General features: G+C 39.3%; 1 protein-coding gene across 1 annotated transcript in view; it reads right to left on the bottom strand.

The window, feature by feature from the left end:
* IL1RAPL1 (interleukin 1 receptor accessory protein like 1) overlaps nucleotides 1-26,325 on the bottom strand; it is a gene marked incomplete at its 3' end in the record, with an annotated part of 1,430,596 nt that overhangs the window by 854,754 nt on the left and 549,517 nt on the right. The gene's annotated exons all lie outside the window — the stretch shown is intronic.

Raw genomic sequence — 26,325 nt, 5'->3', positions numbered from 1 at the left:
TGTTGGTAGTGGAAATGTAGAGAAGTAGTGATTCACAAGAGATTTTTAAGAGGCTCTGGGTTCTTCAAGCCATTAAGATGACTTTATGACAGTAAGTAGGTAGAAAGAAAGTCAATGACATATTGCATAATAGCCTTCTTTGAAAATGGAATAAAATAGGTTGTGTAAAACGTTGCCTTATTCAATCTGTTACTGCCAAGAATGAAGGAATTTAAAGAACCTGGTGCCCTGGCCTTGCATTAGCTATCATTATTCTGTGAAATGCCATAGACTATTAATATTAACAGAAGTTAAAGTCTACATACCAACAACTGCCCTCTAGGACAAATACATATGATAGTGCAAAGAGTAAACCAATTTTTGATTGTGTATTTAGATAAATAAATGCTCATGCTGGACTATACAGTAAAATATGCAAAGTTATTTTCATATATATACAATGTGTAGTGATAACATTTTGAAGTAAAGTATTGCATGACAAAATATTACTCTTATGGACAAAATATGGAAAAGGAATGTAGAAATTCAGTAAGTCTTTTTGAACATCAGTAAACTGGGAAGATATCAAAATATTTCAGTCAAATTTAAGGCATATGATGTCACATAGAAAGTTCTTCAAAATAGTCTTTTCTTTTATCATATCTAGGTTTCCAATAGATCTAATGAATGTTAAATGTGAATCAGGTTTGAATTTTAAACGTAGCTTCTCTGTTGCCACAGGGAAACGATGAAATGCTTTAATAATGTAGTGGAGAATAAGAGAAACACTCTACTAGTGATTTGGGAGGGGTCATTTTTACTTGATTTTTGTCAATAACCAGCTATGTGTACCTTGAAAAGTAACCTAGCAAATATAAGTTTTTATTTTATCATCCCTACCACAAAAGGATTCAAGTAGATGGTCTCCAAAGCTTGCCCATATTTATGATTCTTGAAGATATAAACATTTAAAGAACCAGTGAAAATTAATTTAAAACAATGTTCTAGACTCCTGGAAAGTTTGGAAACAATATAGCATTATGAATAACTGAACTGACACAGAAATCAATCTGAATATAAGGCGCTTTTTGGCAAAACCTATGGGTCAGCTGTTAGTTTAAAAATTTTTATCACAAGTAACCTACAGTCACAATCATAAGTCAGAGGCTGTGCATGCACAGTGCAAAAAGAATCATGCTTATGCTCACTGATAAAGATTTCCACATGTACTAGTGAGGACAGTAACAAAATGCCCACCAGAGAGGTTAATGTTTTTCCTAACACACATACACAACAATAATGAAGTATAATAACTATTTTTTAAAAGAATAAAAAATGGGAGGCTTAAAAGCAGGGGTCCTCAAACTACGGCCCATGGGCCACATGGAAATACAAATATTGTATTTGTTCCCGTTTTGTTTTTTTACTTCAAAATAAGATATGTGCAGTGTGCATAGGAATTTGTTCATAGTTTTTTTTTTTTTTAAACTATAGTCTGGCCCTCCAACGGTGTGAGGGACAGTGAACTGGCCTGGCCCCCTGTTTAAAAAGTTTGAGGACCCCTGCTTAAAAGGATGATAAAAAAGTCTGAGTGAAAAATTATAAAATAATTTTGTTAAGAAATGTAACATACTTAAACTAGAATATAATCTAAAGCACATTATATATTGGCCTATAATAAAGTTTCCATTTAGCCTTCTGATTTCAAAGTCATTAAATAATATCAAGGCTACTTATAGTATGTGGGCATGGATGAGTGAAATACTGATTGCATACTTTGGGTTGAATAACATTGGTAATTATCTAGCTATAAAGAAAACAATCTGGAAATTGCCATTCTAAGAGCTGTCAACCTTCATCCTTCACTCACCCATTCATTCATTCATTCATTTCAAATGGAATTTTCTTAGTGTTCACAGATGTGATAGGTTCTGAGAAAATTCACTCATCATTCAAAAATCAGTTTATTCATCATCTATACAAAATAAGTAATACACCGTCTTGGCTTTCAAGGAACTTACCATCTAGTACTGGAAGCCCGCCATAGACAGTACAAGTTAAATGAATGTAATGGTTTCAATGATTGATTAGTGTGTTCAGAGTGAAGTCAGGTCATAAAGCAAGAAGTGACCACACAGCAGAAAACAGCCATGGGAATTAAGAGCCTATAATGAAAATCCATTTCTCCCTGTGAGCGCTACCCTCTTTTTTTGTACACATTTTTGTTTACTTCCCTCCCTCCCTCCTTCCCTCCCTCCCTCCCTCCCTTCCTCCTTTCTTTCTGTTCCCAAAATTTTAGGGCATTTTATGTAGCTATTAATGCTTTCCACCTGGAGGGAGATGAACAAGAAATATTTGCTCAATATGGACAAAGCACGATTTATAATCATTGAGATTTATTAGATCTGTTTGGATAAATACTGTCAGGACAAGTGATTTTTTTGTGTTTTTTTTTTTTTTTTAAAGATCAGTGAAGAACATAAACATATTCAAAGGTAGTTGTCTATTTTCAGCATTTTTATTTTATTTGTGATCTTTTCTACCAGGAAGTTTTCCATGGTTAGATGAATACATAATTTATGCATATATATTCAAATTTATGAAAATTTAAATTTCCAAATTACTAGATGAATAGAAAAGGTCAAATTTCTCATTAGTTTCTCCAGCCCTCAATTTAATGTTTTCTATATTATACCATTGTTAGTTTGTTAACTCTCTTCTCAGATTCTGCCTCTGCCATGTCCTTCAATTCTATCTTCTCTTTCCTGTCTCCACTGCCAATGTCCTAGTTCCAAGTCATTATTACCTCTCACCTGTACTATTGTACAGAGATACTGATTTATCTCTGTCCTTCCAGAGTCACTTTCTTCCCAAACTATAAATTATTGCTAAACACATTTGCCTAGAGTTCAACTTGATCATGTTACCCCCATCTTTAGAAGCTGGTTCATATTTTGAACAAAGCTTTTCTATAATCAGTATGCTCTTTGAATATAGGTTAAATTTTTCTCACTACAAATGAGAGAGTTCTCTATACAGGACCTTCTCTCCTGTATCATGACTAGCTTATTGTCTCACTTCATCGCTATATTTAAACACCTTCATTGACCTGATTCTTTCCTAAGAGGCTGTCCCTGCCTCTTCTCCCAGACTAGATGTCCCTGCTGTACACTCATATAGCAACTTCCACTCTCTTTATCAAATTACTTATCACGCTTCTTTGTTAATGTCATGGCAAAATTTTAAATTTTCTCATGTAGTAGAATCTCTCTGAAGGTAGGGCTATGTCTAGTTAAATGTTCTATTCGTAGTCCTTGGCATAGTTTTTGTACATACTATTTAGGCACTCAATGAACATTTTTTGTTGAACAGATAAATGAACCAATGAGTACATTCATTACAAGATTTATAATGGAAATTTGGTGTCCTAGCTGAGTCTTAAGATTTATCTGTAAAATGAGATAATACTGATATGCAGGATTCTTTGATGATTATATGAAGTTAGGTATGTAAATCATAGCTCTAGCTCAATGTTTGAAAATAGTACCATTAAGAAATTGATAGTTACTATTATGAGTATTGTCATCAATATATTATTACCTCCAGTTTACTAAAATTAAAAAAATATTCATATTCTTTAAAAGATACTGTAACAGAACAATAATTATAATGAAATACAACAAAACCCATTTATCATAATTAAATAAGAATAAAACTGACATATCTAATGAAAAAAATGTTATAATAATAATAGATTATTCATTTAAAAAAATGAAATGCAGTGTCCACATAATGGTGGAGTGACTTTTACCTCTACCTCACTATAAAGATGACAATAGTTTTGCTATGAACATATCAAGAAAACTAAAATAGAAAAATGTCTCAATGCAAAGACCAAAATAAAGAAATCATTTTACACGGTTCACACTTACCAAACTAATAAGCAGCCATTCAGAAAATGTAATAATCTACCACATAAGAACATTTGGTGCCAAGAGCAATATTGTGACAATTTCTTTGATAAAGTCTAATGAAAAGACTTAGAAAAGAATGTTGATGTAAATATGGAATCTGGACATTTGTCCTAATAGATTTATGGAGGGCTTTACTGATGAGCTATCACATGTAAATCTTATAAGTATGCTTGGATGCCCAATTGATGTGCTATCCATTATAAAATGGCAGTTTTATTTCAGAAGTCTACGTCACTTCAGAAATTCGCAGACATTTCCAGACTGTCTGACCCTTGGCATATTAAATTATGAACACATTGACCTTTGATCTGGTAAATAATGCATGTTTTATATAATGCACTTAGCCACTGTCTGACAAAAATTATGTGTGCTGTGCGACAAGCTGTAAGGGGGATACTGGTAGAGGAGAGTTAAAAAATTATTTTCACATAAATCAAATTATAGAATGAAGACATGCCATATATCAACTAACCCAGTGAAAACGAGCAATTTCCATATCATTGGTACAATGTTATATAGCTGATTAGACCAATTGAATTATTATTTTAGTGGTTAAGTAGCTAAAACAGATAAACTTCTGGGAGGGACTAGATTGCCACCTTTTCTGTAATGAACACTCTAGAAGAAATCATTTCAAAATGCATTACTTAGTTAAAACCTGAGGATAGTTCTGTGAAGAAAACCTTGTTTTTCTCTTGTTACAGGTGAAAACACAAACTGAGAGATTATGGGATTTATCCAAGACTAGGAAGATAGTAGAAGGTAGTGCTCATTTTCTGACATAGGCATCTTTGAGATGAAAGAGCAATAGAAAAACACAGATTTTTAAAACGTGTGCCAGGTGCATCGAGGCCCCTTCAAGTACCATTTAAAGGTATCCCCCCTCCATAAACATTGGTATGACAGATTGCAATGTTGCTAAATATCACTACCAAATTAAAAGCACACATTTTCTAAATAAGGATCAATGCTGGATAATAGACAGATGATGTATCTCTAAAGTACTAGGCGATCAGAATCATTTCCCAGTGACTCAGAATTAAATTGAGACACAAGGTATTCTTTCCTCTGTTTTCCTATAAATTAGAGAAAGTGCAAGTGTTTGCAAGAGATATACCCTAGAGTCCTTTAGAGTGGACCTGGGGAGGGGGGCAGAAATGCTTTTAACCGTGTAGTATTATTAATGAAATAAGAAAAGAATCCCTCAGGACCATGCTAAATAACCAAGGGATGCAGGGTCAAAGTAAGAAATTAAAGTCAAGAGCACACATTTTCTGCTTTTAATCCTTTTTCTTTCTCTTTCACTACGTGGGACTCGGGTCATTATATTATTACATGTCTTTCATTTGAGAAAATAACTGAACACATTAGCCTTTTGACTATCTTTTACCTCTTCATATTAACCTACCAGGGGAACTATTTTTTCTTTAAAAAATGCAATTAAGTATCATTTCAATAATAACAATGATAGCGAACCTTAATTAAGCATTCACTACACCAGGCAAATGTGCTAAACTCTTTGTGTGCATTAGGTCATTTAATTCTGACTATAATCCCATGAGTAGATAATATTGGTGTATTAATTTCTTAGAGGATAAATATGAAGCGTAATGAAATAAACTAATTTGCCCAACATCATGAAGCTAATAAAGGGAAGATTTAAAATTCAGATCAATTTCTTTTATGTTCTCAAAAAAGACACCCCCTCCCCAAATAATATTCTATCAACAAGGTGGCACCATGTTATTCCTTATTTTAACACATTAACATTCCATATATCCACATATTATTCCCTATATTAACATATCATTCCCTATATTAATGCAAGCAGTGTGCTGGTCCTTATTTTGCTTTATTACAAGTCCTAATTACATTTAGAAGGTATTGGGCACACATATACAAACATGGCAAGATTTTTAAAGTGCATATGACAATTGTACTTTTGTTTCCTTACCATCAAATAGCTTTGTTCTAATATTTCAGAGCACTTAAATGAATTATAAGAGTAAAAGCTTGCTCCCAACTGCTTCTTCTAAACGAATTGTACTCTTCCTCCTCCAAAATCTCAACTCCTATGAAACTTATGTTATCAGATCTCATCATCCACCTCCCCTCAAAGCTATATTCTTCTGCAAACCTCCTTGTTTGTCATTTCCTCTTCTTTAGTAAGAGTTTTAGAGCCGGAGTCACTGTCCCATTCACCCATCCACATGTTGGTTATTTCAACATAAATGAAGACACTCTGCCTCTCATCCTGGCCCCTAATTTCTTTTATCTCCTAACTCCAAGGATCTTTACCTTCATGCACTCTCAGCCATCAATTTTTTTTTAAAAATCCTCACCCAAGTATATATTTTTATTTATTTTGAAAGAGAGAGAAATGGTGACAAAAGAGATAGAGAGAAAGAGAAATATTGATGTGAGAAACATTAATCGGTTGCCTCCCATACTGCAAATAAGTATGTGCCCTGACCAAGAATTGAGCCTGAAATCTTTTGGTGTATGGGACAATGCTCCAATCAACCTAGTCACCCGGCCAGGGTTCACACATCAAATTTTGAGGTCATAGCCAAATCTTGTCATCCTTAATGACAAAATTAATACCAAATTTTAATTGAGAACCCTGCTCTTAAATTATTTGGGGTAAAGAGTTACCAAAACCCTTTGACTTTTTGCATTAGGATTTTATATTTGGATAGCTTTCTAGTTCTGATCCTCTGGAAACAGATAAAGGTGGAATATCAAATGTTATAATGCCAGATGCTTATGGTAAAAATGTGTCCTGGATGGTAAAACTCATGTGGACTAGAAAGATACTTTAAGTGAACTATAAATGCCTAATTTGGATGTCTTACCTTTAGACTTCCCTGTGTGTGATGACTCTAACTGGGCATGTTCCCAGAGGCAATGACTACAGATTTAATACAAGACATATGGCTGAAGGCACTGAGGCTTTTAAGCTTGAGTGATTCCCATACTTGCTTAATGTAATTCTTGTTCCATGGTACAAAGAGTGAGGGAACCCCTGGTTAAAATATAACTCTCTCAGATGCTTATGGAGACTACTACACAGGCTGCTGTGAGGATAAATCCTCAAAGGAGAAGGACAATTGATGATAGTTACTGTTTTACATCCTTCTAAGTGAATATAATGCTAACTGTGGCCTATGATAGGCTTCTGAGTCTGTCTCTGGTTAAAAGAAGACACCTCAATAGGTGTCATAATCTGTCATAACCCCCTACCCTGAAGGGGCTGTGGCCAGCCTGCAAACGTCCCTCAGCCCCTCACCCAGGCTGGCCAGGCACACTAGGGGTGACCCCTACCCTGAAGGGGCTGTGGCCAGCCTGCAAACAGCCATCAGCCCCTCACCCAGGCTGGCCACACCCTCATGGGGTGAGGGTCCCCACTGGGGGGCTTGGCCAGCCTGCAAACTGCCATCAGCCACTCACCAAGACTGGCCAGGCACCCCAGCAGGACCCCCCCCCCCGCCCCTGAAGGGGGTGTGGCCAACCTGCACACAGCCATCAGCCCCTAACCCAGGCTGGCCAGGCACCCCATGGGGGACCCCCACCCTGAAGGGGCTGTGGCCAGCCTGCAAACAGCCCTCAGCCCCTTGTCCAGGCTGGCCAGGCACTCCTATATAACAAAAGGGTAATATGCAAACTGACCCTAACAGCAGAAGGACTGGGAATGACTGGTCACTATGACACACACTGACCACCAGGGGGCAGACGCTCAATGCAGGAGCTGCCCCCTGGTGTTCAGGGTGCTCTCACATGGGAGGAGCTCTGCTCAGCCACAAGCCAGGCTGACAGCTGCCAGTACAGCGGTGGTGGTGGGAGCCTCTCCTGCCTCCTAAGCAGCACTAAGGATGTCCGAATGCAGCTTAGGACTGCTCCCTGCTGGCAAGTGGACATCCCCTGAGGGCTCCCGTGCTGCCAGAGGGATGTCTGACTGCCACCTTAGGCCCAATCCCCCGGGGAGTGGGGTTTCAGTCTGCAAGAAGGCACAGGCCGGGTTTAGGGACCCCCCCGAGTGCACAAATTTTTGTGTAATCCACTCAAATGCATTAATATTTGAAATTACTATATTCAACTGTATTTTTCACATTTAAGGGAGTAATTGATAATTTGAAAGAAAACACTCATGAGATGGACCACTAAGTCTAATTTCAATAAGAAATCTCCACATTTTTTTTTTTTTTTTTTTTTTTTTTTTTTACAATTCAAAAACCAGCATAAGTGAAGTCATCCATTTCTGAGTATTTTTGGAGGACATTTTGTATGAATAGCGTTTCTAACAGAGGCAGTTAATGAAGACAATAAATGCATCTGAGGACTCTTGTGCAATTGTGCTTTTAGCCAGTCCTGGAAGAATAGATTTATTTGAGTACAACAATGGAACATTCACTCTAGAGGATCCAAATCATTAGGAATGTCCAAGTATAGAGATGACTAATTCAGCTCAACAAAAATGTTGAACTCATTGTCAACCAAGAGTGGATTTTATTTTACCTATATATTTTACAACATATCTCATCAAATAAATCATTTTAGATTGCTATAAATGTGGGAAGAATTTGTAAAATGAGGAAAATTATTTTGGTGCAAAATGGGTAAACAACTTGTAAATTTGAAAAATATTACATTAGTATAAGGCTCACTAGAATAAGAACTCGCCTTCTCAAAATGACTGCACTGAAAATGAAAAGACAATAACATTTCTGTTTAAGTTCTAATCTTTTTGGTTTAAGGCAACTGGTAATATGCATTATTTATATTGTTAGAGAAAAGAACAAGACAAACTATTATTACATTTTCATGGATTAATTTTCCAATGTAACTAGTAACAATTTTCATTCCATGAAATGAAAAAACAAAGAGAACAACTGGGTTAAGAAGTCATCAATTAGCCATTCTTGTTTGAGAGAATTAGGAATGTCCAAATCATGAACATGACTGGAAGGTGAAGACCAGTTGCCCACCACAGGATGTGTATTGAAATAGAATGTGTGTAAAGGTCTGTGACTGAAAGAGAGATGACAGAAAATCAATCTCCTCTAATAGATATGATCACATGCATGCAAGACCTAACAGTGCTGTTTCTGACAACAGCAACTACTTCCCAAGAAAAGCAAAGGGCTTATGGGAGATGGTTTTTCAGTTTTCGAATTGTTCTATAGTGGTACTTTCCTTATTGTGTTCAGTTTACATGTTTATTAACCACTACTGGAATCAAGTACAAAGTAATACCTATACTCTATGACAGACTTCCCTAAGTTAAATGGCTTAATTTGCTCTATATGGTCATTATAAAAAATTTATTTGATAATCAGTTATGATAATGATATAAATAACAAGTTTACTTTGGAAATGCTAAAAAATAGGCTAATAGCTGAACCTTGGGTAGTAAAACAATTATAGATACATGCAGAAGTTCTAATTTTCTAAATTAACTATTGTCTTTCAAAACGAAATATCCATATTGTTTTATGACATTAAAGGCTTTTGAATTACATCTAAAACATTTTACTAGATAAGTTTAAATGAATAGGACTATTTTACTGAGTTAGGGAAAAAAGTGAGATGTCCCAAATGTAGTAAACAGATTAATGGCCTCCCGGAGAAGTCCAGGTCCTAATTTCCTATAAATGTTACCTTATATGGCAAAGAAGAATTAAGGTAGCAGATGGAATTAAGGTTGCTAATCAACTGACTTTACAATATAAAGATAAGCCTAGATTACCTAGATTATCTGGTTGGTTCCAATGTAATTACAAAGGCTTTATTGAATATTTATTTATTTATTTATTTATTTATTTATTTATTTATTTAGAGAGACATAGAGAGACAGAAACATTGATGAGAAAGAAACATGGATTGGATGTCTCCTGCACGCCCACCTCTTGGGACTGAGCCCACAACCCAGACATGTGTCCTGACCAGGAAATCAAACCAGTGACCTCTTCATTTATGTGTCCATGGTCAACCACTGAACCACACCACCCTGGCACAAAGGCTTTAGATGTGGAAGAGGAAGGCAGAAGAGTCAGTGTCAGAGTGATGCAATGTGAAAAACATTTACCCAGGCAATGGCTGGCTTTGAAGATGAAACAGTGCCAAGAGGTAAGAAATATAGCCTCTAGAAGCCAGAAGAGGCAGGAAAACAGATTTTTCTCCTGATGCCTCCAGAAAGGAGTGCTGACATCTTTATTTTAGCACAGTGAGATCAATTTTGGACATGTGATTTTCACAACTGTAATAAATTTGTGTGGTTTAGCCACTAAATTTGTGATAATTTGTTACAGTGCCAGTAGGAAACAGATACACAGACCAAATATTATTTTACTCTGAGAAATATCACTTGTCAAATCCTCATAAAGGAAATCTACTTGCACGTATAAAATATTGTGAATGACCAAATTGATTGCTATTAACAACTGGATACAATGGATTAATTGCTAGAAAATAATCTAGGTTGAATGCTCTAATTTCAGAGTTACATATTCTGAATTTTTCTGTTTTTTTGAACAATGAAAAGTCCACAAGTTGGTATGCATTCAGACAATGAGTTCAAAAACATTTATTAAGCCTTTTTTATATACACAGGACACTGTGGCAATTGGTGATATGAAGCTATAATGTAAAGTAAGATAGGGTATAATCACAAATGTCTACAACATGTAACTTGAAAAGTAGATAACTTTTGACTATACAGATGTGGGAGTACAGATGAAAAAAATACTGAAGTATGAGAAAAGGCATGAAGGTTGGAAGTCACATGGCTTACTGTGAGTAGCATTACGTAGCTTCTTCCAGCAGAGATATACACTACAATTACTTTCAATATATAGGCTGGTAGAACAGATGTGTTCAGTGTCCCAGACACATTCTCCTGGCCAGTATCTTTTCTGGGTACTCATGCTTGACTTCCAACTGTCAGACCTGGGTTCTTTAGCCTGAGGGCTTTCCATGGCTACAGGAGTAGAGTGGCTCTTTCACATGCACTATAAGCAAAAAGAGCTGAAGACTTTGAGCCCAAACCGGTTTGGCTCAGTGGATAGAGCATTGGCCTGAAGACTCAAGGGCCCCAGGTTCAATTCCGGTCAAGTGCATGTACCTTGGTTGTGGGCACATCCCCAGTAGGGAGTGTGCAGGAGGCAGCTGATCGATGTTTCTAACTCTCTATCCCTCTCCCTTCCTCTCTGTACAAAATCAATAAAGTATATGAAAAAAAAGAGCTGAAGACTTTGAAACAGCATGGGTGGACCTGGAGAATATTATGCTAAGTGAAATAAGCCAGTCAGGGAAAGACAAATATCACAGGATATCACTCTTATGTGGAATATAATGAACAACATAAACTGATGAACAAGATAAGACCACAGACATAGAAGCATGACAGATCTCGGAGGGAAGGAAGGTGGGAAGAGATTAACCAAAGAACTTATAAGCATACTAGAGGCCTGGTGCATGAAATTCATGCACAGAGGGTGGGTCTCTCAGCCTGACTTGCACCCTCTCCAATCTGTGAGCCCTCAAGGGAGCCCTCTCCAATACAGGAGCTCTGATGGCTTAGGCCCACTCGCCGTAGTTCTCTGCTCTCTGCAGAGCCTGGCCGCTTCATGTCCGCTGCCCAGAGGCTTTCTGTGGCCCAGAGGCCCTCTACAGCTGGGGCAGGACGCTTGCCTCGTTGCTGTGGCAAAAAAACAAGTGGCCCGCCCCAGCCACTCTGCACCCGCTATCCAGAGGCCCTCTGCAGCTGGGGCTGAAGGCTTGCCTCATTGTTGTAGTGACAAAGCAAGCATTCCACCAGGCCGCTCATGCTGCCCACTCTCAGCAGTTTCCCCCCAAGACTGGGGGACTCCGGCGGGGCTCAGGGAACTGGGCACCGCCATTTTGTGGCTACGGGCATCATCATATTTGTGATGGAGTCATGGGTAATTTGCATATTACCCTTTTATTAGATAAGATATGCATGCCCATCGAAACAGACAATAGACAGATGAAGGTCTGGGGGGAATGGGACATGGGGGAGGAGTTTAAGTTGAGAAAATTTGGGACATCTATAGTACTCACAAAAATAAAGTAAAAATTTTTTTTAATGCCAAAAATCCCCTACGGAGTAGCCCTAAACCAATGACTGATGGGAGCTCAATGAATGAAGCTCTAATGATTCTCAGATAGAACAACATGGAGGTGGATGTACTACACTGGTTCCTAGGGTCCTCCATTAGGAACTCTGGTTGTGCATCATGGTGACTTTCTTGATAACACAGACTTTATTGACTGACTACTTTTTCCTGTTTCCTGCCCCATTCCCTGACTGATGTGTCTGGCAATCATGTTTCAATTAAACTACCAGTACTTAAAACCCTGTATCCTGATCTGCTGCTGCAAAGATGCAAACTAAGACAGCTGAACCAGGCAGCTGATGGATGCAAGCTGAGGGCTGCCAGTTTGGAGCTTTGACAACAATTACTAGAAGAATTAACCAGGTCAAAACCATGCAGAAACAACACATTTCCAAGGATTTCCACATTTCAAAGGACTCTACAACTAGGTGATGAGGTAACTGGTGAAAGAGGTCTTTCCTATTTTCACACTCTATCATATTTCTTTGAAAAATATATCAAATAGGGCGGGTCATGGGACACATAATGTCACCCACCCAATATCACTGGTTCTCATGCTGCAACACAGAGAACTAAGAGAGAGAGACTCCTAATTATTAAAAATATTCTGAAAATCCAAACAGACTAGATAACAGCATGTATTACTATTTTTAAAATGTACAATGATGTAGTAGTAAAGCATAATGGATTTTTGTCACTGTCCATTTTTTATCCATTAGCTATTGCAAAGTATTGTAATTATCTTGTGAGGCGTCCACCAAATATTTTGATCATGTAAAACAGCCATCATATTTGGTATCTTCTGGACTAAATAGATTATTCAGTTGCTAAGTAAAGCAGTGATTTAAATAATTACAGAGACAAATGATTGTCAAGCAGGGAACAATTTTAGAATGCTGGTATTGATAGGAATGAGACAGTTGTAAGCATCTGAAATTAAAGGATTATACCAAAATGAACCTGGAATTATCCAGCTACCTGGAACTACTGCCTTTTCTTTTCATGAGAAAGGTAGGTTTATATAGGCTATATAATAAATATAGCCACCCCAAAGGTTTCGATGTCATTAGCTAGGACATCCCAGTTATCTAATACCCAACTGCTATCTCAGGTTTTTGGATGAGTTTGATAATTCCAAAGATTTCAGTTGACTCAGACTGACAACAGGAAATATAATGCTTTAAATCAGTGGTTCTCCACCTGTGGGTCTCGACCCCTTTGGTGGTCGAACGACCCTTTCACGGGGGTTGCCTAAAACCATCCTGCATATCAGATATTTGCATTATGATTCATAACAGTAGCAACTTTACAGTTATGAAGTAGCAATGAAAATAATTTTATGGTTGGGTCACAACATGAGGAACTGTATTTAAAGGGCCAGAAGGTTGAGAACCACTGTTTTAAATATATATGTTTTTGTTGCTAAGTGGAGATGAAGGTATCTTGCTAAGAAATAAGAGGGTTTCATAGACTCTATAAATAATATTCTTCACAAAGAACCATCTTTGAGTGCTTGAATGGACAGTTACATGAAAATTCATTTTTTTAATATATTTTATTGATTTTTTACAGAGAGGAAGGGAGAGAGATAGAGAGTCAGAAACATCAATGAGAGAGAAACATCAATCAGCTGCCTCCTGCACATCCCCCACCGGGGATGTGCCCGCAACCCAGGTACATGCCCTTGACCGGAATCGAACCTGGGACCTTCCAGTCCGCAGGCCAACGCTCTATCCACTGAGCCAAACCGGTTTTGGCAAAAATTCAATTTTTAAACCAGTTATATATTGAGTAAAATGTCCCTGCTTAATTACTGATGTTTTCTTAAACTCGAACTAAGTGATTTGATTGAGTATCTCTTTACCTAAGAGAACGTATCTTTACTTTGGCTACAGAGGTGATAATAGTGAGCTCATCTAAGGATGTACCATGCTTTTGTGACTGTATATCATAAAAATAGTCTCTTTTTCTCATGAGAGTAATGTTTAATTATTTATGAACTCATAATTCTCTACTAATAAACCTAAATGATTACCAAAACAAGTAATTTGAAAAGCTGGAGGATACTGATATCTTCTAGAAATTATATATAGTATGCAAATATTACATATAGAATACATATGTTCATATATGAGTATATGCATATGTTTATGCATATACTTTATACATATTTAATACTAGTATATGGATATATCAAACACAGATATATATGTTTATGCATATATCCTCTATGAGGCAATCTCTCAAATAGAGTAATTGAATAACATTATTTAAAAAATCTTATAAAATTCTACTATCCGGTACAGTATCCCCCCCTTATTCATGGGGGATACATTCCAAAATGCCCAAGGATGCCTAAAACTGCAGATAGTACCAGATCTTACATACACTATGTTTTTTTTCCTATATATATACATACCTATAATAAAACCTAATGTATAAATTGGCCACAGAAAGAGATTGACAACAATCCTACTAGGTGTACCAGTTAATAATGTGGATTTTTTCAATAGATGGAGTTACACATATGTTGATATATATGCGATTTGATATGGATGCTATTTTGTTGTATTGACAACAAGCTTCAAAACTTCATATGTCAAATTTGCTGAAGGTGTTAACATCATAGATATTTTTACACTTAAAAATGTCGAATTTTGTGCCAAACAAAGAGCATTTGCAGGAAGTTTTAATTCATTTCTTTATTTTGTAGAAAAGTGCTGCTGAATGCTTCGGGAAGCTTAGGGTGAACATGCTCCATCTCAAGATACTTGTGAATGCTGGTTCAAATGCTGTAAAAGTGATGATTTTGATGTGAAAGACAAAGAACGTCCAGGTCAACTGAAAAAGTTTGAAGACCAATAAGTACAAGGATTATTGGATGAAGATGCATGTCAAACTCAAAAAAAAACTTGCAGAAAGATTAAATGTTGCTCAGCAAACAATTTCCGATCATTTACAAGCAATGGGAAAGATTTTAAAGGAAGGAAAATGGGTGCTACATCAACGGAAGAAAGACAAATGGAAAACCAAAAAGTCATCAGTAAAATGTTGCTTCGATAGCACAAAAGAAAGTCTTTTTTTGCATCAAATTGTGACTGGTGATGAAAAGTGGATTTATTTTGAGAATCCCAAACACACAAAATCATGGGTTGTTCCAGGTAGCTAGCGATGCACATTACTTTGAATAAAACACTTTTGATGTTTCTCTTAAAATTACCATGATTTCTTTGATTACAAAATCCATATTACTAACCAATACACCTAGTCATCCTATCTAATAAAAGAGAAAGATGGTAAATGGCGTACGACCGCTACCCTTCCCATTGGCTAATCAGGGAGATATGCAAATTAACTTCCAGCCAAGATGGTGGCCCACAGCCAGGCAGCTGATGCGAACAGGGAGGCTTGCTTGCTTTAGTGACAGAGGACTCCAACGTTCCCCGTCTGACTTGCCAGCCTCTCAGCTCAGCTGCAACTCTAAGCAACTATGTTGCAAATATAGAAGCTAAAAAAAACCCAGTGACCTGCTTTACTCAGTGGGGCTTCAGCCAGCCGGACCGCAACATTGTATCAAATACAGATGGTAAACAAAGGCCAGAAACCTGTTTTCAGCAGCCGAGGCCTCAGAGCTAAAGCTGGCCCAGAATTAAAAAAAAAAAAAAAGAAAAAAAAAAGAAAAAAGGAGCGGTTGGGAGCTTCAGTCGCCCATCAGCCTGAAAACGGCCCTCAGCCCCTCAGCCAGACTGGCCAGGCACCCCAGTGGGGACTCCCACCCTGCTCCAGGACACCCTTCAGGGCAAACCAGCCAGCCCCCACCTGTGCACCAGGCCTCTATTCTATGTAGTAAAAGGGTAATATGCCTCCTGGCACCAGGATCAGCAGAGCCGCGAGGCCTCCCAGCGCTGGGATCAGCGTGAAAGGGGGCAGCACCCAAACCCCCTGATTGCCCTGCGGATCTGTGTGTGAGAGGGTGCAGCGCCCTAAACCCCTGATCGGCCCTGCTCTGTGTGTGACAAGGTGCAGCGCCCCAACCCCCTGATCGGCCCTGCTCTGTGGGTGATAGAGGGCGGTGCCCCAACCCCCTGATCGGCCTGCTCTGTGTGTGATGGGGGGCGGTGCCCTAACCCCCCTGATGGGCCCTGCTCTGTGAGTGACAGTGGGGAGCTCCTCAACCCAATGATCAGCCCTGCTCTGTGTGTGACAGGCTATGGAGCCCCAACACCCATGATGGGCTCTGCTCTGTGCATGAAAGGGGGCAGTGCCCCAACCCCCTGATCCGACCTGCTCTGTGTGTGACAGGGGGCAGTGCCCCAACTCCCCTATTGGCCCTACTCTGTGTGTGACAGGGGGGAGCTCCTCAACCCCATGATCGGCCCTGCTCTGTGCATGACAGGGGGAGGTCCCCAACCCCCTGATTGGTCCTGCTCTGTGCGTGACAGGGTACAGAGCCCCAACCCCCTGATTGGCCCTGCTCTGTGCGTGACAGGGGGTGGCGCCACAACCTCCCCATTGACCCTGCCTTGAGTGTGACAGGGGATGGTGCCCAACCCCCCAATCGGCTCTACCCTGAGCGTGACTGAGGGTGGCATCACAACCTCCCGATCACCCTGCTCTGTGCATAACAGGGGGCGGCACCCCAACTCCCCAATCGGCCCTGCTGTGAGCCCGACCAGGGGCTGCACCTAGGGATTGGGCCTGCCCTCTGCCACCCGGGAGCGGGCCTAAGACAGCATGTCGTTATCTCCCAAGGGGTCCCAGACTGCGAGAGGGCACAGGCCAGGCTGAGGGACGCCCCTCCCCACTGAGTGCACAAATTTTTGTGCACCAGGCCTCTAGTATCTAATAAAAGAGACACATGGTAATTAGTCGTGCCTCCGCTACCCTTCCCATTGGCTAATCAGGGTAATATGCAAATTAACTGCCAGCCAAGATGGTGGTCTGAAGCCAGCCAGCTTAAAGCGAACATGAATGAGGCTTGCTTGCTTCAGTGACGGAGGACTCCAACGTTCCCCGCCTGCCACTGCAGGCCTCTGAGCTTGCAGTTTGAAACATTGTTACAAATATAGAAGCTAAACAAAACGCCAGAAACCTGCTTTCAGCCATCTGGGATCTCAGAGCTGGAGTTCATACAGTGTTTCGATTATAGAACCCAAACAAACCAGATACCTGCTTTCAGCAGCCAAGGCCTAAGAGCTGGAGCCAAGCCTCAGAGCTAAAGCTGGCCCAGAATAAAAAAGAAAAAAGAAAAAAAGGAACGGTTGGGAGCTTCAGTCACCCGCCAGCCTGAAAACAGCCCTCAGCCCCTCACCCAGACTGGCCAGGCACCCCAGTGGGGACCCTCACCCTGATCCAGGACACCCTTCAAGGCAAACCAGCCGCGCCCCACCCGTGCACCAGGCCTCTATCCTATATAGTAAAGGGTAATATGCCTCCCAGCACCGAGATCAGCATGACAGGGGATAGCGCCCAAACCCCCTGATGGCCCTGCGGCTCTGTGTGTGACAGGCGGTGTGGCCACAACCCCCTGATCAGCCCTTCTCTGTGCCTGATACGGGGGAGCTCCCCAAACCACTGATCACCCTGTGGCTCTGTGTGTGACAGGGTGCGGTGCCCCAACTCCCCCCCCCCCCCACGGGCCCTGCTCTGTGTATGATGGGGTAGAGCCATAACCTCCCCATCGGCCCTGCCCTGAGTGTGAGAGTGGCGGTACCACAACCCCCTGATTGGCCCTGCTCTGTGGGTGATAGAGGGCAGCGCCCCAACCGTCCCCCATGGTCCCTGCCCTGTGTGTGATGGGGTAGAACCATAACCTCCCCATTGGCCCTGCCCTGAGTGTGACAGTGGCAGCACACCAACACCCTAATCCGTCCTGCTCTGTGTGTGACAGGGGGTGGTGCCCCAACTCCCCTATCGGCCCTACTCTGTGAGTGACAGGGGGGAGCTCCTCAACCCCCTGATCGGCCCTGCTCTGTGCATGACAGGGGGGAGCTCCCCAACCCCCTGATTGACCCTGCTCTGTGCATGACAGGGTACAGAGCCCCAACCCCCCGATGGGCCCTGCTCTGTGAGTGACAGAGGGCAGCGCCCCAACCCCCTCATTGGCCCTGCTCTGTGTGTGACAGGGGGTGGTGCTGCAACCTCCCCATTGACCCTGCCTTGAGTGTGACAGGGGGCGGTGCCCCAACCCCCCAATCGGCCCTACCCTGAGCGTGACTGAGGGTGGCATCGCAACCTCCCAATCTGCCCTGCTCTGTGCATGAAAGGGGGCAGTGCCCCAACTCCCCAATCAGCCTTGCAATGAGCCCAACCAGGGGCTGCACCTAGGGATTGGGCCTGCCCTCTGCCACCGGGGAGCAGGCCTAAGCCAGCAGGTCGTTATCTCCCGAGGGGTCCCAGACTGCGTGAGGGCACAGGCCAGGCTGAGGGACTCCCCCTTCCCCCCACCCGAGTGCATAAATTTTTGTGCACCGGGCCTCTAGTATATAATAAAAGGCTAATATGCAAATTGTCCCCAGGGGCAGGAGTTCCACCAACCGGGAGTCAGACGTGTGCTGACCACCAGGGGGCAGCATGGAACATAGCGGGAGTTGGAAACGCAGCGCTGGCAGTGGGCGGCAGTGGAGGCGCTGCTGGCCCTGATGGGCCCTGACAAGAGTGGGGCCGGGTGGGATTGTGGAGCAGGTGAGCAGGCGGCACCAGGCCAAGGCGGGTGTGAGTGGGAGCCCTGATCACCTTGCCCGTCAGCCCACTGATTGGCCCTGATTGTTGGCCAGGTCTAGAGACTCTACCTGTGCACGAATTTTGTGCACTGGGCCTCTAGTAACTAATAATAAAATAGAACAATTATACTGTAAGAAAAATTAAGTGAATGTGTCATTATTAAGTAAACAAGGGTGACTTGAAAACAGCACTGCAATACCGTGACCATTGGTCTGATAACCTAGACAGCTACTAAGTGACTAACAGGCAGGGAGCATCTGCAGCATTGAGACCCTGGGCAAGGAGATGATTCACATCCCAGGTTTGATGAGGCCTAATGTTGTGAGATTTCATCAGGCTATTTAGAATGACACACAATGTAAAACTTATGAATTTTTTTTCTGGAATTTTCCATTTAACATTTTTGGACCACAGTTGACCACAGGTAAATGAAACTATGGAAAGCAAAACCACAGATAAGGGAGAACTACTGTAATTCACAAAAATGTACCTTATGTTTGTTGTCTGATTTATCGTCATTAAATATAATATTACATTATCCCTGAAAAGTTCTACTCCACTAGTAATCACATACATTGAGAGACTTCTGTCATGGCTACAATATTTAATATCTATTTTCTATATTGGTAAGATTAGTAAAAGCCCTAATTTGCCTCTTTTAAAAATATTCCCTGTACGTATTCGGGTAACACGAAAGGCGCTTTTTTTGTTAAATTATCACATTAATAAGAAAAGCGGGGCCGAGTCAAGGTAATATTTCCTATTAATTTCATTCAACAAATATTGATTTATAATTTGGTATTTAGTATAGAGCCACTAATAACAAAAACTGTTGCCTTCATGGGGTTTACATCCTAATGGATGAGTGAGAGAGATAAAACAATACACATAATCAAAAACTATATTAAGTGTGATGGTGATAACTTCTAACTGCTATAGAAAACATGAGGGAAGAAATATAGGGAAATGCTTGCATTGGAACTGGTGAAAAGTGGTTATATTTTGGATATGTTTTCAAGATAGAGACAATAGTTTCTTATAGATCAAATGATAGGTAAAAGTGAGAGAAAGGCATCATACAGCACCTCGTAGAATGTCTTACATAGTAGATACTCAGTTTGTAGACATAAATATGCTCCATGGAAGGTATACTAGTAGACATCTTCAAGTAAAAATAAGGTTTCATTTTTTTTTCTGAGTTCAGAGGTTGTAGTTTTATATTTATTCCCTAAGTTAAAAATATTTCTTTAGCTTTTATTTTAAAATTATTTCAGAAATATAGGAACCTTGCAGAAATAGAGAATGCCTGTATACTTTGTACTCCTTTTCCCCCAATTTTAACATTTTATATAACGATAAATTATTAAAATCAGAAAATTACAGTTTATAAAATATAATTCACTGATTTATAGATCTAATTCAAATTTCTCCAGATTTCTCTACTAAATTTCTTTTCTGATCTAGGATCCAAATGATCCCATATTGCATTAGTTGTCATATTATAGTCTCCTCCAAGCTGTGATATTTCCACATTATTTCATTGTTTTTCTTGACCTTGAAACTTTTAAAAGTCCTGGTCAGTTATTTTATAGCACATTCATAAATTTGAGTTTGTCTGATGTAGCGGTTCTCAACCTGTGGGTTGCAAACAATGAAAATACATCCTGCATATCAGATATTTACATTACGATTCATAACAGTAGCAAAATTACAGTTATGAAGTAGCAATGAAAATAATTTTATGGTTGGGGTCACCTCAACATGAGGAACTCTATTAAAGGGTCACGGCATTAGGAAGGTTGAGAACCACTGGCTTTGATGTATTCTCATAACTAGCTTGAAGCTTTACATCATGAGAAAATTATCACGGAAATGATGTTGTGTCCTTCTAATTGTTTCATATAAGAGTGTACAGTCCATTTTTAAGTTAAATTTTATCTCAATAAAAGTTACTATTTAAAGAATAAGATTGGAAAAGATTACTAGGTAAATTAACTTAAATCACTTAAAGATTTTATGTAGTATAAATCCAATTGGACAAATTAAATACTATTCATCCAGATTGTGAGGCAAATTAAATATATAATCAAAACTTTATTTATTTTAAGGTCTCCTGTTACAACTGACAGATGTTATATGAGGATTAAAAAAAAAAACAAAAAAAAAAACTACTAAGGTTGAATTTTTAAACACAAGACCAAAAAATACTGTAAAAACTACTAGAAATAATATCCTAATCTCCTTTCACTACACAGCTTTAGTTTGTCAAATACTAGCATATCCCCTAATGGTTTTGTCAATTTATTAGCTATTGATTGCTGCCTTTCTGCATGCATGTTTGATATTGACAATATGTTCCAAAGAAAGATATTGTTCCTTTTAAAACAACAGAGATGTAACATTTGCAAATTAAAGAAGAGTTTGCTGCTTTAGAATAATGGGATATTTACAAAAAAGACCCTTAGGGTAATCTTATATAATAACAGCATAATATGCTAATTAGACCAGATGTCCTTCTGGACCTTCCCTACGAAGCCTGGGCTGCCCCCAGCTGCAAGGGAAGCCCAGGTCCCGGGTGCCAGAGGGAAGCTGGTGCCAGCAGCCAGGGGAAGGAAGGCCTACTCTTGCACGATTTTTGTGCATCAGGCTTCTAGTGAATACATAAAGGAATAGTAATTATTCCAAAGTTTTTCCTGAATATTACACTTTTCATATAGAAAACACAATGGCCAAATTTTGCTCATTAACAAAGCATTATGTGAAAGTCTGTCTCCTTACATTTTGTTCTCTTCAAAATTCTACTTTTCACATACAAAATATAGGCCAAGAGTGGTGGTGTGTTCAACAGGATATAATAATAGAGCTATACTTTAATGGTAACAATAAAAGTAACCATTAACATTTTTATAAACAGTCATACTGTTTTATTTTCCCCAATAATTCTTATAAAGAAATGTGGCACTTTATCAATTGATTCTACCCTTAGGACTCAAGCTTATAAGTTTTATAGAGATTGCTTTTCAAATAGCCTTTTTTTAATCACAAAAGTTACAATTTAATCATTATTTCTTCTGAAAATAGAAAAAATGATTACATAGGACTGGAATTTCTCTAGAAAGAGATGCCATTTCTAAACTTGAGGGTTGAATTTTAAAAAATCATTTTGGTCATTTAAGGGCATTATGAGCTGAGAACTTACAACCTAGAGTGTTAAATTAGTCACAGCAGCCAATAAATTAGTAATTATGAGTGCAGAATAGCAGTAAAATGAATGTACCCCTTTAGGAATGCTACACATTTTAAAGAATGGCTATTATTATTAAATAACTAATGGAAAACTTATGTTTTGCTACTGTTTGTATTCAAAACTAGTTAAAAGATGCAAGTAGCCTTTGGTAGCATCTGTTGGAAAATGTCTTTTGAATTTAGGCTATGGGGACATTCACAATATTGCAAGAGAAAAAAAATGAAAACTTTTAAGGTCATATATATTATGGTCTGTATTCTCACCTGTAAAATTAGAGTGATAACTGTTCATATGTCAAAAAATTACTATGAAATTATACTGAATTTTTCAAAGTGCTTGATATATAGTAAATGTGTAAGAAAGGCCATCTATTATTACTATATTATTTTTATTACTATCACCATCTAACAGATTTTCACAAAGAAACTATACTATAGCTTCCAGAACTCAGTGTTTGATAGTTTATCTCACACTTTCTGCAAAGTAGCACCTCTTTTATTACTACAGTAGATATATATGCATTTTCATATAGTTTACTATATTCATCATTGGAATGAGAGCATTTTAAATGAAGCATACAGGTATTTAATAATCAGTTTTTTGTGGGTGTCTTCTATATTGCAGATGCTTGATAATAATTAGAATTGTACATGTGAAACCTATAGAATTTTATTAACCAAAGTCACAATAAATGTAATAAAAACATTTAAATAACCATCTTCACCACTGTATAGTAATCTCCAGCTTAATGATATCCCTTTACACACATCAATTAAAAGTTAATGTGAAAATACTAGATCTTATTTCAGAAAGAATTTTGGTGGTACAGTAGATTTTATTTTTAAGTCACGCCTAAGTAAAAATTTTAAAATTGATTTTTTGTTTCCATGATTGTTTTTCACATACCATGAAAATGCCATGCCTGAAATAGCAGTTATTCCTTTACCATGGATCCAAGAATGTGGAAGACACATAGACCAGAGCTGCAGATGCCAACAAGGCATGTAACACGTGAGAGAAGTAAACCAATGCTGTTAAAACACACTGAGTTTTGGTGGTTGGATATTATCCTACATAATAAAGAGGGAATATGCAAATTGACCCTCAATCCATCATGCCGTCACAAGATGATTGCGCCTAAATGAGTCGTAAGAAGTGATCAGCAGGGACCTGAGGCTCCATGGCACTGGGCCGGGGCAGGGACCTGAGGCTGCACCCCCACCCAGTGGGGCTTGATGGGGGGCCTCAGGGCATGCCTCCCCACCCAGCGGGGCTTGAAAGGGGACCTCAGGCCAGGCCCCCAGCCCTGGAACTAGGCTGGGGGACCTGAGGCTGCACCCACCACCCTGACACTGGGCTAGGGGACTCAGGCCGTGGCCACCACCCAGCAGGGCTTGATGGGGGAATCGAGGCTGTGCTCCCTGCCCAGTACCAGGCTGGGGGACTTGAGGCTGTGACCCCCGCTCAGCGGAGCTTGAAAGGGGTGGGGCCAGCCGGGTCTGGGTCTCGCACAATTTTGAGGTGCATGTGGGTGGGCAGGGACTTGACTCTGGGTCCCGTGACATGCCCCAGACTCTGACAGGAGGAAGATTTTCATATACATTTTACTAATTTTCTTTCATCTCTGACACTTCTATTATAGAGAAAGGGCAAATAGCAATATTAAAATATTTCCTCTATCCCTAACCGGTTTGGCTCAATGGATAGAGCGTAGGCCTGCAGACTCAAGGGTCCCAGGTTCGATTCCGGTCAAGGGCATGTACCTTAGTTGTGGGCACATACCAAGTAGGGGGTGTGCAAGAGGCAGCTGATCGATGTTTCTCTCTCATCAATGTTTCTAATTCTTTATCCCTCTCCCTTCCTCTCTGTAAAAAATCAATAAAATATATATTTAAAAAATATTTCCTCTAATTAATTCCCTTTTAATGTGCACAAATTTTTTGCACCGGGCCATTAGTCCCAGTATAACTAAGCAAACCAATAATAACACAAATGGCTTACAAAAACCTCTTCAGTGGCATAAGAATAAAAATAGACAGTCAAGCTAATGGAGAATAAAGGTAAAATCATATTTTGATAATGTCAGGAGGAAAAACAGTATGCAAAGTTGCACATTATTGAGTTCTATTAAAAATTGAAATACTGCCGAAACCGGTTTGGCTTGGTGGATAGAGCGTCAGCCTGCGGACTGAAGGGTCCCAGGTTCGATTCCGGTCAGGGGTGTGTACCTGGTTTGCGGGCACATCCCCAGTAGGAGATGTGCAGGAGGCAGCTGATCGATGTTTCTCTCTCATCGATGTTTCTGACTCTGTCTCTCTCCCTTCCTCTCTGTAAAAAAGCAATAAAATATATTTTTTTTAAAAAAATTGAAATACTAGTCTCTTTAGCATGCCTGCCATAATTTTTACTATTTTCTATCATTTTTCTCCTTAGTAACTCTGGAGACTATTCCACTTCCCTTTCCACCTGTCATTCTTCCCTCTTGGCTATTATCATGCTCCATAAAATTTTCTCTAAGGGCAAGAAGAAGATATTTGAAAAAAGGACTTCCCCTGTGACACCAGGTTTTCTGGCCAGCTTTGCTCTCCTCTCCTTTATACTGAAAATAGACTCTGGGGAAATGGATGACACAGAAATACACCGCTGCTGCCTGTTCCTCTGTGAGAGTTGGGTGATCAAGTTCTCTTGGAAAATATACATGATCCTTTCCAGTGCCAGGCTGAGAAATTATTCTCCTCAAATTTACATTACGTTTGAAAGTCTCCTACATAATGCTGCTGGAAAAACTCCTACTGTTATCATTCAATATAGCCTTAATTGTTTAAACACCAAAATAAATTATAATATTAAAAATACTAAGATTAAGGGATGGCATTTTGACATTTCTTCATTCTCCCCATCTTTTTAATATCTTTTAAATGTTAATCTGGTATTATCCAGTTACTGTTGGAAGTTGATGCAGTTTTATCTAGCTGCCAACTGTCAGTTCTCCTACTAAATATTTGCAGGTGATGCTAAAATACAATTTAGCAACTGGAGAGTTATTTGTGGGCTAGCAAGATTTAACCACTGACATTTTCTATAGTAAAGTCACTAGTGCCATTCAGACACCACGCATATTGAAGGGTGACAGTTTCTCTTAATGGAAAATCAAAGATTATTTTAAAAAGAGCTGAATCAACAGTGGAAGTAGTGATGTCTGGTTGAGGGGATGTTTTAACACATTCTAGTTATCTCAGGGAAAACCTGATAGTTTATGGATTCTGGGGGGTGTGTGTGTGTTTGAAATGTGAAGTAATAAGGCATGAAAGCACATCAAGGAAAATTTTAAGTAAGAGTCAGATACACAATTAAAATTGGTTTGCTAATTTTCATTTAAAAAACTAAAAGCTAAAAAATAACACTTCAAAGTTGCTTTAAATAGTTCCTATTAAAAGTTAACAAAACATCACTGTAATCTATCCCATATGTCATGTTTGTAGATTGTGACACACTTACTTTCAAAGGGCAAAGTGACTTATAAAAGGTCACAGATGACATCAACATTATCATCATACATTTTAACTTTTAGCTTGGGAAAGTTAATAGCAGTTGCTTTTTCTAATAATACATATATTTCAGAAGCTGTGGATAAGAAATTATTTGTTTTTCAAACAATTTAAAATTTTAGATAGGTTAATTAACAAAACAGTAAATTATTAAATAGAATAGACAGTTAAGTTAAATGTTGAGAAAGTACTAAGGCAAGAGTCAAGCAGAGGAACAGTAAAATAAGTACATGTATCTTCTACCTACTCAGGAGAACTTAAGTGAATAAAGTAGAAGATCTCAAGAAATTTTTAGAATCATTTAAACTTCAATCAGTTATGGTACCACTTGACAACCATGCATCAAAGGGAAACAAACAAACAAACCTCAATGGGGTGTTTTTGTAATTCTTACCCGAACAGTAGTGCATACTATTTCCATTACTTCAATTGCACGACAAAGAAATTTGCCTTAAGCATATTGTAGATATCAACATTTGAAGATTTGTGCAGAGAAGGGAAAAGAACTAATTTTATGTTTTGGCAATAAAATTACCCCCTCTTAGTGTATATGTGTATGTGTGTAAATTTTGAACAAAATTGAAACAATCTCAAACTATCTGAGGCCAAGATAAACAGTAAGCAGTCTGGCATAGCCTAAGGATTTTATGGCTGTGTGCAATTGACACAGTGAGTGTTATCATTAAAGTGAGTTTCAACTCAAAGCACCTGCTCCATCC

Source organism: Myotis nattereri (genome assembly GCF_964212035.1).
Source record: "Myotis nattereri genome assembly, chromosome: X".
In the NCBI taxonomy this organism is placed as follows: domain Eukaryota; kingdom Metazoa; phylum Chordata; class Mammalia; order Chiroptera; family Vespertilionidae; genus Myotis; species Myotis nattereri.
Note: the sequence above shows the minus strand (reverse complement) of the source record. Positions and strands in the feature narration are given on the sequence as shown.